The sequence below is a fragment of the Mytilus galloprovincialis genome, chromosome 4 (genome assembly GCF_965363235.1).
Source record: "Mytilus galloprovincialis chromosome 4, xbMytGall1.hap1.1, whole genome shotgun sequence".
NCBI classification, from domain to species: domain Eukaryota; kingdom Metazoa; phylum Mollusca; class Bivalvia; order Mytilida; family Mytilidae; genus Mytilus; species Mytilus galloprovincialis.
Window position 1 is genome coordinate 83394971 of NC_134841.1, and position 11920 is coordinate 83406890.

The 11920-nt window shown below is 33.3% G+C and overlaps 1 pseudogene; it reads right to left on the bottom strand.

The window, feature by feature from the left end:
• Positions 1 to 238: 238 nt before the first annotated feature.
• LOC143073768 (L-amino-acid oxidase-like) lies at positions 239 to 9255 on the bottom strand (annotated as a pseudogene).
• Positions 9256 to 11920: the final 2665 nt, after the last annotated feature.

Consider the following 11920-nt stretch of genomic DNA (forward strand, 5'->3'; position numbering starts at 1 on the left):
TTTAGATCGTGGTGCGATCGTGGTCTAGTGTGACTAGGGCATATCTTCATTTTCATTCTTTCTTATTCGAAGCTTATGTGACCGCAAATGAGAGTTTCTTTTGTTCTAATCAAACAAACTTTCGGGTAACATTTTGTAATGCGATAAAACTAAAGACGTATTCATTTAATTTTGATATTGCATCATATTGTCAAGCGAAAACGAAAAGTTTGAGTCATGAAATAAAACATCATATCAATAAGTTGTCTTTTAATAATGGTTATAATAAGTAAAGCCACTCTGAGTAAAACATTTCTGCTCAGATTTATAACAGAAGTTCCAAACTGTAGTAATAGACATTTGGTTACAATAATATCTTGTTTTCGCTAATGTTCATGTTTGTCAATTTAGTATAAAAACGTGTATTAAAGTTCCGATGTAAGTATCGTTCAACAACGCAATGTTAACACAATTATAATTTTTGATCATAACTGTACAAATGATAAGCGGCATTAAGGCCAGATTTGATAGCTCCTTGTATCCATCCATTGGAGTACGAAATTGCTTCTCCAGCTAGATAAACTGGATGTTCTGGTTTCATCAAAGTTTTCATTTCATCGATGTACTGGTATGGCTGGAGACAGGAGTGTGCTCCTTGTGCTGAATTATCGCTGAACCAAGCCTGAACCATTCCTACTTCAAACTCGCTCTCCATCTCAGGATGAATTTTGTTATTTCTCTAACTGCGCTATCAATCGCTTCTGCGTGTGGCTGAGAACCGAATATTAGGGCGTCTTGTTCCCAAGCATAGACAACCAAGAGCCCTCTTTCGTTTGGTGGAGGTGGGTCATTCGGACTAGGATAGTGTAGCTGACCAATTGGTAGATTCGTTTTTGAGAATCCACCTTGACCAACGTCCTTTTCCCAGAATCTGCTTTTGCATTGAAGAACCACTTTAGTCGATGCTCGATAATGGATATTTCTAAACACCTTGCGTTGCTCTTCTGGAATATCACCTTCTATCTGGCGTAGAATGGTCAATGGCACCGTAACGGCATCTGCTGTGTATGTTCGGTCTGTGCCTGTTACAACATTTCGTGCAGTAACTTCAACGTTGTTTTCCTTTTTTTTAACAGTTCGTACTTTTGAACCAAATCTTATCTTTTTTGATAAATTAATAGTTTTATCGTTTGATCCTAATTGAGGTTTAATAAAATTCTTGGCAATGGTATCCATGCCGTCAACTGGAGTTTGCAAGTCTTTTTTCCACCATTCGCCTAATTCATCTCTTAGATGTTCAACTAAGCTAGTCCCAAACGCAGGACTGTATGTTGCAACCTAATAAAGATAAAAGAAAATGTCGAACTTATACATCCTCTCAACAAAAAGACACTAAGTACAGACAAGAGAATGCTCAAGTCACTGACAACTAGCTCAAAGCCAACAACAACCAATGAAAATATATCATAAATCAATGACTAAATTATCAATCAATACACATCCAATATTAAATGGATTGAGTGTAAAGACGTCATTAACAAATACGATATATGTCCATGGTTGGTAAAAAAAAAAGATTTATAGTTTACATTTGAAATCTTGGTTATAAAGTTTTCTATCTGGTCACATAATTCTTTTTCGGTGTATAATCCTCACAAAATATACTTTTGAAAAACATGTAGCTTGCAAACAAGCGCTATGACCTATAATTTTTTATTGTTAATTAAAGAACACAACATAAGCTTATTACTTATACAACAAAAATCATACTATCATGATTTATTTACAAGTTCAATATCTATGATGAGTTTATTTATAAGCCGTTTTGATAATGAACCTAAAATGAGTGAAGATCTTGGCATAACCTGCAATCCTCTAATAGCTGCTTCCGGCCATGGACGTTACGATGATTTTGGCTCACAGTTACCATTTGTTCTCAGGAATTCCTCCACAGAAAGTTTGCTCCATTTTTCAACCCATCCATTCCACCCATCCTGTGGCCCTTTTTCATTTATTGATGAATACAGTTCGTCCATTACTGGTTGCATTGTGCACTCATATAAATCATCTACAATATTTAAAACAAAATCTATGTTTTACGGTTCCCGTTTTTGAATTTAAGCAAACATATTAATGAAGACATTTCCTTCTTATTGTTCCAATTGCCCTTTAACGAATCGGTGTTGGCCTGGTTAAGTTAAATGTTTCCAAAGAGTTGCGTACAGTATGCTTTCCAAATCTTGTGATTGAACTGATCAAAGTAATTTCAGAAGTGCATACCCGATATGTAGTGTTTGACATTTTATCAATTAACGAAGACATAAAAATAAAAGAAGAAAATTATGGTGTTATTTTCTATCAAGTTATTGTTTTTTATCGTACCTTTAGTAGTCTTATAGCTCGAGATAATTATTTCAAAATGTTTTATTCATTTTTAAAATAGTCAGTAATTTTTATTTAGAAAACGCATAAAGGCCATACTTATCCCCTCCACACTAGAACGTGTATCAGCTGCTAAGTTCGAATCCCATCCAGGAAAATATTGTGTAGAGTACGTTCGATTATTTTCTTTCCATTCTGAAATGAAAAAGTTTTTATTTTTGCTTGTGAATTTATTAGCTAGAAAGTAAGTGTAATGTACCTTATCATATCATACAATATATAAGGCAAGTGGTACCGACTTGAAAGATCTACCTGTATTGGTACATGATTGTATTTCTTATCAATTTACTTTTTAATAATCAGATATACAAATTTTAGGAAAATTATATAAACGTACGTTGCTCCTTTTTGTGAAATCGTTTGCAGCTTTATGATTGGTAGGAAAATTCCCGAAAAACTAACTGAAAACTTGACAGACGATTTCCGCCATGATGTTGGAGCTATTTTATCACTGTTAACCCAAATCTACCTTTCTTACATGTTTACACCTTTCGATAATATCAAGTTTATAAGGTAATTCCCAATCTTGTCTCATAGCCGTTATCTATAATTTTTGGGAAATTGCTGTGCTATCATTACTTTTCTGTATTGACTGCACTGTTGATTCCCCAAGGTATCACATGCTTTTCAAGATATTATGTGTTTCGGTATAATCCTTATCTGAATTACATATTTACGTATCTATTTTTGTCTGTTGAGAACATTAACATCCAAAAATGTTCGAAAAGCTGTGTCAAATACCATAAAGGCATTCCAGATCAGGGGTAAACAATATAGTGTTTCGAAATATTTTGACATGTTACAAACACTGAAATTGCAGAAAATGCAAACCATCGATTACACTTAGTCAACGCAGTATTAAATGATTATTATGATTATTCAAGAATAACGGGATGTGCACATGATACTCATATTTCTAGTTATCGATTTTTTTTAATCTCTGGTCGATAGTACCGGGGCCGATAGGCTATCATTTCTCGATAGTACAATACTCTCTTAAATGTCATCTATTTGACATATTGGAATGAGTTGAATGGTATTTACTTTTTGCACATGCGATAAAATTATGTTCGTATGTTAACCATAAGAGTATTTCTAGTTTAATCATATGTAGACGAAACTCGCGAAAACTGGGTCGATGCCACTGCTGGTGGCCGTTTCGTCCGCGAGGGTATCACCAGCCCAGTAGTCATCACTAATCGGTGTTAACATGGGTATCAATTGTATGGTCATTTTTATGAATTTCTGTTTACAAAACTTTGAAATTTTGAAAAACTAAGGATTTTCTTATCCCAGAAATACATTACCTTAACCGTACTTGGAACAATTTTTTTGAATTTCGGGTCCTCAATGCTCTTCAACTTGGTACCTTTTGGCTTTGTAACTTTGTTAATCTAAACGTCACTGATGAGTCTTATGTAGATGACATACGTAAAAAAAGAACGAAAAACAAATATGTAACACATAAACAAACGACAACCACTGAATTACAGGCTCTTGACTTGGGACAGGCACATACATAAATAATGTGGCGGGGTTAAACATGTTAGCGAGATCCCAACCCTCCCCCTAACCTGGGACAGTGGTATAACAGTACAACATAAGAACGAACTATAAAAATCAATTGAAAATGGCTTAACTCATCAGATGGACAAATATACAAGTGGACATGGCCCGGTACTTATACATCCCGACACAAAAATACACAATGAACAGATCTGAGAGTACTCACAGTTATCTGGCAGCTAGTTCAAAGCCACTAACAACTAATAAAAAAATCATGCAACTAAGACTAAACTATCAATCCGTACACATCCAACATCCCATGGATTTAGTGTAAAGAAGACATCGATAGCCAGAGAAATACATGACCTTGTGCAATGCCAAGTTACAGGTATCGACAGATTGAAGATCCATGAATATGTATATGCATATAACATACTAGTAATATTTAGTTAGCTTTTAATTTACTGATAACACAATCAATATTTATACCAATAAAAACAATATTCAATGATCTAATTACAGTGTTGAATAGGTAACCTTTTAGAATAAGTTTATTTAAAGGAGCGACAAGTTTACATGGATCATTTCTAAATTTCAGGGCACGGTTAACAACATTTCCGTAAAAATGAGGATGTGCTATCCCGTTTGAAATAAGTTTTCTACAGGTACAACCAAACTTCAAAACCAAATCTTTATATCTATGGAAAAATTTAGTAAAGGTTTTAAGTAATTTATGGTAACGATATCCCTGGTTTAATAATTTACCAGTAATACATAGGTTGCGTTCGTTAAAATCAAAAACTTCACAACAGACACGGGCATAGCGAACAAGTTGTGAAATACAAACACCGTAAGATGGTGCCAAAGGAACAAACCGCTATTATCAGTAATAATAATAATAAAAAAAACAGTTCAACATAACTCCGTGCTAGTTTTGCATGTCAGTCCAGTATTTGTTAAAGAATCATTCTTGATAGTATTTATTGAAAGATACATAAACAAAATACTGTTATAGAGAACCATTCAAAGGTTACTGCTTTCTATTATAGAAAACAAACTTCAATTGTGCAATGTCTAATATGATTGTATGAATAAAAATTAACAGAGTACTATATCTGATATTACATTTTAGTCTTCACAGTTTTAAACTGAAACAAATAAACAATGTTTATCATAAAACACATTCAAAGTGCTAGATCATTTAATTTCATATAAGATATACTGATGATGTTCTTCCAATTAACAATTCAAACTTTTCTTATGGAGTTCCATTAATATAGCCTTCAGAACTTGAAATTAAAGAAACAACATGCCTCAATTTAGACGTTTACCTTGAATGTGACATAAGCTGCCATCTTAGTACTATAATCTATGACATAGGAGACGATCTTAATTGTTAAATTATCAACCTTAGTAGCAATATACCAACTTCACCTTCATATGGGGTATTTATTTCGCAACTCATTCGGTATTCAAGACCTTGTAGCTGCTACTCATATTTTGTAAAACGTCACGAGTGTTTGAGCAGAAAGTTGATGAACAAAGGGTATGTCAAAGAACGCCTCGTGCTTTATCTAAAAACATTCACCGGAAGATACCATGCAGGACCTTGTTGATTAATATTCTGTATCAACTTCACATATAATACACGATGGTCTTGAACTATAGGTCATAGGTACTGACGTTGTGTATCATCTTAATTACGTGTTATAGTATTCTTTTATTTGTCTTTGTAAATTATATCTTTTTCTGTTTAGTCTTATTTTGGGGGTTATATCTATTTGACGTTGCTTGGTACTTATACATCCCGTCACTGTTTTTCTTTGACATATTTGTTTGTTTTCATAGTGATTAAGATTATAATACAATGTTGACTGCTGAACCCCTTATTTGATACATATATACTTATCATGTCTGTTTGTTTGTTCACACCTCGTTGTAAATATAATAAATTTAATACCACTGTCATACAAGTGAGAAGTTTAGCTAGCTGTAAAACCAGGTTTAATCCACCATTTTTTACATAAGAAAATGCCTGTACCAAGTCAGGAATATGACAGTTGTTATCGTTGATGTGTTTAAGCGTTTAATATTGCCATTTGATTAGGGACTTCCCGTTCAGAATTATCCTCAAATCCTGATCTACTCCACATTTGGTATAAACAGACAATAGTAGTATGCCGCTGTCGTTTTGTTTAGTACAAATTTTGTGATAACTCTAATTGGGAAGTTCACATTCGGGGAAAATAGGGGATGTAGTTAGGGCAATTGGTCCATATCCGTTGTCATTCATGAAACGGATATTGCATAATGATCAACCATTATATTTGGAAGTCGTTCTTTCTCATAACTCTGCAAGAGCAGTTTTTGTGTAAATTTTGACCATTCACTAACTATGATACATACTAGTAAATGGCATACGACGACGCAGAATCTATTTTACAGTCGAGAAATGGGTAGTTGAGAGAGTTAAATGGAAACAAATGGTGATTATTTAGGACATGACTGGAGCAGGCCCCTTTAAGAAAATTTCTGGATCCACCACTGGATAGAGACCTTCTAGTATTGGTGAGTTCACTACTTTATTGATATGTTGGTTATTGAATAACGTACATCATCAACATATTTGCAAGTATTTAATAAGATAAACCTTATCTGATGACAAATATCGAACCATTAAAAAAACAAAGGCTTAGATAATTACAAATTGAACTACCTTCAGCATGTAAACCATCAGAGAATCCACTGCGAAGAGTTTGTGTTCTTCCACCAACCCTGTGTTGTAGCTCAAGTATCTGGGTCTAGAATAATAAACACAAATCTAACAAATTAATAAGTTATCTATTAATAAAAAGATGAGAAAGACTCGAGAAAAGATTTTATTTTATATATTACTTTTAATAATATCTATACGTACATTGTATCAAACTTTTTCCAATTCAAAAGCTGCCGAAAGCCCTGATAAACTATCAAAACAGATTTGCCTGTCACTTTCTCTTCTAAACCGTTCTTTTCTGCAAATAAACTGGGATCATGTTTTTTGTATGCTGATTTCAAATCTTCATTAACTATTGTCATATAAAACTTTTTGCATTCGTCATCCTGTTGAATGGGCTCTCTTGTGGTATCTTGTTTGTTTGGTAGTGTCCCGATGTATGATGGACTACTAAATATTGGATGTGTTTCAATCCTAAAAAACATATCAAAGTTAATAATAATGAATGATTATAAAGATTCACACGGAAATCCAGAATTCACTGACATATTTGAAAGGATAATTTTCTGGTCATGTAACTTTGCCAAAAAAGAAAAGCAAACTACTACATTGCAATAAATGATCATATTTACGAGATTTTATTTCAGAAGAAGGAATATTAAATAGCAAAACACCCACTAAATTCTGCGTGCTTTACTTTACTTTTTGGCTTTGTGCTTTGTTTTAATATAAAAAAAAAAAATGATTTTTAGGAATAATAAGAACCTCAATTTTACACGAATTCATTATAAAAATGCACGAATTCAAAGAACAGGTAATATGAAAAATATCAAGAGCATTGAAATTTACGAAATACAGTTATTTTATATAGCTTATATAGGGGAAACTTAATTTTTCTTTCTCCAGGAATCATTGGTTACGCATCGTTGTAAATATAACGGAATTTCATGCGACTGTCATTCAAGTGAGTAGCGCTATAAAACCTGCCTGTAACAAGTCCGGAATATGACAACTGTTGTCCATTCGTTTGATGTGTTTTGTCGTTTGATTTTGCCATTTGATTAGGGACTTTCCGTTTTGATTTTTCCTCGGAGTTCAGTATTTTTGTGATTTTACCTTTTAACTATAGAATTGGTGAACATTTAAACAGTTAATCTCGTTATATAAATGCATCCTAGATATCAAATACAAATTGTCCAATCAAATTCAATACAACATTCTGTCCTTGATTCAGTAAAAAAGATAGTTCTGAAAATTTGAATACACTTAATCGCACTTATTTTTTCTATAGATTAATCTTTGAATTTCAAGGTTAATGTGTTTCTGATTTTATTAAATGATACTTGGTGTACTGTTTGAAAAAATAAATGTTTGCAACATGATCAGAATGGATGCTCAGAAAAAGACGCCCGATCTACCTTAAATTTATAAATTAAAAAAAGGTGGAGGCATTATAACATATGTCAATGAAAGAGATACGAAATTCACTGAACATTGTACCACAAAACCCCAAAAGACTGGAAAACGAACAACGAACTCATTCTAAACATCGTCGATGACCTAAGCTGCAATGTCACTGCTCCACGATGGACCCTATCGTGTGGATCACTGCAAATGAAAAAATACTGTGGTATTTCCAAAAGCGCTACGGAACCAGGAAATTTAGAAGTGTTATTTTATTTTTTTTTATTAAAAGCAAAAGTCTAATTTCATATTTAGTATCATTTATATGAAGCATTTATATAGAGATCTTGTATATATCATACTTTCCCAGAATCAGTTTAACATGGATATTGATATACATTCACAATTGGGTAGCGGTGTTATTTAGCAATGACCTCGATTGGTAGAAGATTAAGCTGAATTATGAAGAGAAAGTATATTGTTGGTTTTTGGAGAAGACTTTATAAGTTTTTTTACCTGGTGCCTTATCCTTGTCTAATTTTAAGCAATGAAAATATAATTTTACTAGTGAGACATTGTATTTTTTGTAAACGTTATTGTAAAACGTTGAGGCTACATGGGTCCGTTTTTAATGGTATCATTCAGGAACAAGATAGAGAATTTTAACCTATTTAGTAGATAAATAATATAAGTATAAAAATGCACTTTGTGACTTTTATAAACATTACATCCAAAACAAAATTTTGAATAATAAAGATCCGGGAGGAAAATGAACTTAGACATTGAAAACAACTGAACATCTTTTAATTATTTAATATATACGTACCTCTCAATAGAAGATTTACTCTGACTTGAATGACGTTGGACTTGTTTGAAACTTAGAACTTTTTTCAGCCCTCCAATTACAAGTTTGCTTCTTGAGATCATCCTGAAGTTTCAAATAGATTTTTACTTTATTTTCATGCATGATCATAACAATTTTGTAATGAAATGGTCTACAAATTTTAGAGAAAGTAAGTTCTGTTGAATTAATCCCTTTTTCATACTTATTTAAATATATATCAATTCTTTCTTGTAAAAATAATAAATACTACCTTAAATTTCCTACGAAAAGTTTTCCAATCTTAAAACATTTCAAAGTGCAATTCGGTTACTTTTCTTGGTATTCCTACACACCTTGTTTTCCAGAAAACACAATTCATGCACTGTATGATGTCATTAAAGGTATGATATACATTTGCACAATGTAGAATAATTGAATAGATTATTCTAAGTATTTTTAAATACAATGAAAAATTAAAAATAGATATTGGGTGCGGGGTCTTGACACAAACTCACTGTACTCGTACAAACAAAATCATGGTATCTATGGTGGGTTTATTCATATACAACAAAAAGATAGAACAGCCCTCCAAAGCCTTTTTTTCATAGAAGTCATAAACAGGTTTACATATGGGAAGTAGAATTTATACAAAAGCTTTGCAACGACAGAAAGAAAACTTTTAAATATCTGTTCATAATGATTCCTTCTCAAATACCCTAGTGCACTTGGTCTTAAGGATACTACTGAAACTAGAAGTCTGCTTCATATCTAATTTTGTAATTACAATATTGACAGAGACGGGCGACTTCAAGGAAGGCACTATGACAAACCTAATGAATTCAACTTTCAATTTCTTAGCAGTCACATACATCTTGTCCCATCACTTTGCTAAATTGATGCACCAAAAACCTGAACTTGATAACATTGATAATGTCAAACAAGACATCACTCGCTAATTCTTAAAATGATCAGTCCCTAATGGCTTAATTGGCCAAAATACTTTATTTGGTCAACCTTGAAGTTTATCAAGTTTAAATACCTTCAATACCTAGAATAAGAAAATTTTACATATGTAAGTATAAACTTGTGTATAAAGAAAATCAACTTGTTGAAATTCCACGGGCAAACTATTTATAAATCCATGTCAAGATTCTTCAAACAGCACTGCGTTGTCATTTTCTCTATTGTTCAACGTTATTCTGTTGATTTCTAAACTCTTTGCTGTTTTGATAGCTACTATTGCGTCTACCCCACTTCGATTTATAATTTGAGTGTGTCTTATTAAAGAGTTGATATCAGAAGATGTTTTATGAGTGCCAATCAGACAACTCTCCATCCAAGTCACAATCTGTAAAACGGCATTCAACACGGAGCCGTGGCTAAGTAAATATGCTGTGTACAATTTATCATTTTGTACAGACTATAATTGAATACTAATTATATCTTGAATTTGTCACAACGGGTTCCAAGCTTCATGATGGACGTCAAGTTGGTTACTTATTCCCTATTCCCTATTCGTTACCTATTCCCTATTCCCTATTCGTTACCTATTCCCTATTCCCTATTCGTTACCTATTCGTTACCTATTCCCTATTCGTTACCTATTCCCTATTCCCTATTCGTTACCTATTCGTTACCTATTCGTTACTTATTCCCTATTCCCTTTCGTTACCTATTCGTTACTTATTCCCTATTCCTTATTCGTTACTTATTTGATCTTTAATATCCTTCCCCCTTTTTAATTGTTTATACTCTTATATCTGGTAATAGTTCTAAATTTGTTGAGGTAAAATGATCTTTTTATGACCTATTTATATGTGTTTGTGCTCAACCGATCCTTTTACTTTATGTTCGATACTCATTTGTTCCTAGGCTTATTTGATTTTTATACGTTCTACCTTTTAACTGCTTTATGTCCGTATGTTTGAAGATGGATCTTGGTTCGAAGGGATGAAATCACCGTGTTAGCGCTTGCATAAATAAAAAGATGTGGTATGATTGCCAATGAGACAACACCCCACAATAGACCAAAATGACACAGAAACTATCAACTATAGGTCAATGTACGGCCTTCAACAATGAGCATAGCCCAAACCGTGTAGTCACCTATAAAAGGCCCAGACATGACAATTTCAAACAATTCAAACAACAAAACTAACGGCTGTATTTCATATACAAAAAAATAAACGGAAAACAAATATGTAACACAAAAACAAACGATAACTACTTAATTTCAGGCTCTTGTCTAGGGACAGGCACATACTAACATAATGTGGTGGGGTTAAACATGTTAGCAGGGTGTACATCGTTTCGGAGCATGCTATTACCTTGTTTAGTTCGTTCCATCACTCGCTTATAATTCGCTTATAATACGTGTATCATACGTTGCACCTTTTAAAACATGATTTTCAATTGTTTTGTTGTCTCTGGTGGTAGATTTGGGTTCTTAGAGGCGATATAACTCTATAAGCGCATATGTACCCGTTCCAGCGCTCGGATAATACCCTGTTAAATATTCGTTACTTATTCGCTTTTAATACGTTTGTTGTACGTTGCACCTTTTAGAAAAGGATTTTCAATTGTGTTCATATCTCTGGTGGTAATAATGGGTTCTTATAGATGAAATACCCCTATTAGCGCGTATGTACCCGTTCCAGCGCTTATTCGTTCCTTATTCGCTTTTAATGCGCGGGGTAAGTATACGTTGCACCTTGAAATACATCGTTTTTTAATTGTGTTCATGTCTCTGGTGGTAACAATGTGTTCTTAGAGACGAAATGACCCTATTAGAGCGCATGTACCCGTTCCAGCGCTCGGTTAATACCCTGTTACCTATTCATTACCTATTCACTTATAATACGTTTGTTGTACGTTGCACCTTTTAGAAAAGGATTTTCAATTGTGTCCATGTCTCTGGTGGTAACAATGTGTTCTTAGAGATTAAATGACCCTATTAGCGTGCATGTACCCGTTCCAGCGCTCGGTTAATACCCTGTTACCTATTCGTTACTTATTCGCTTTTAATACGTTTATTGTACGTTGCATCTTTT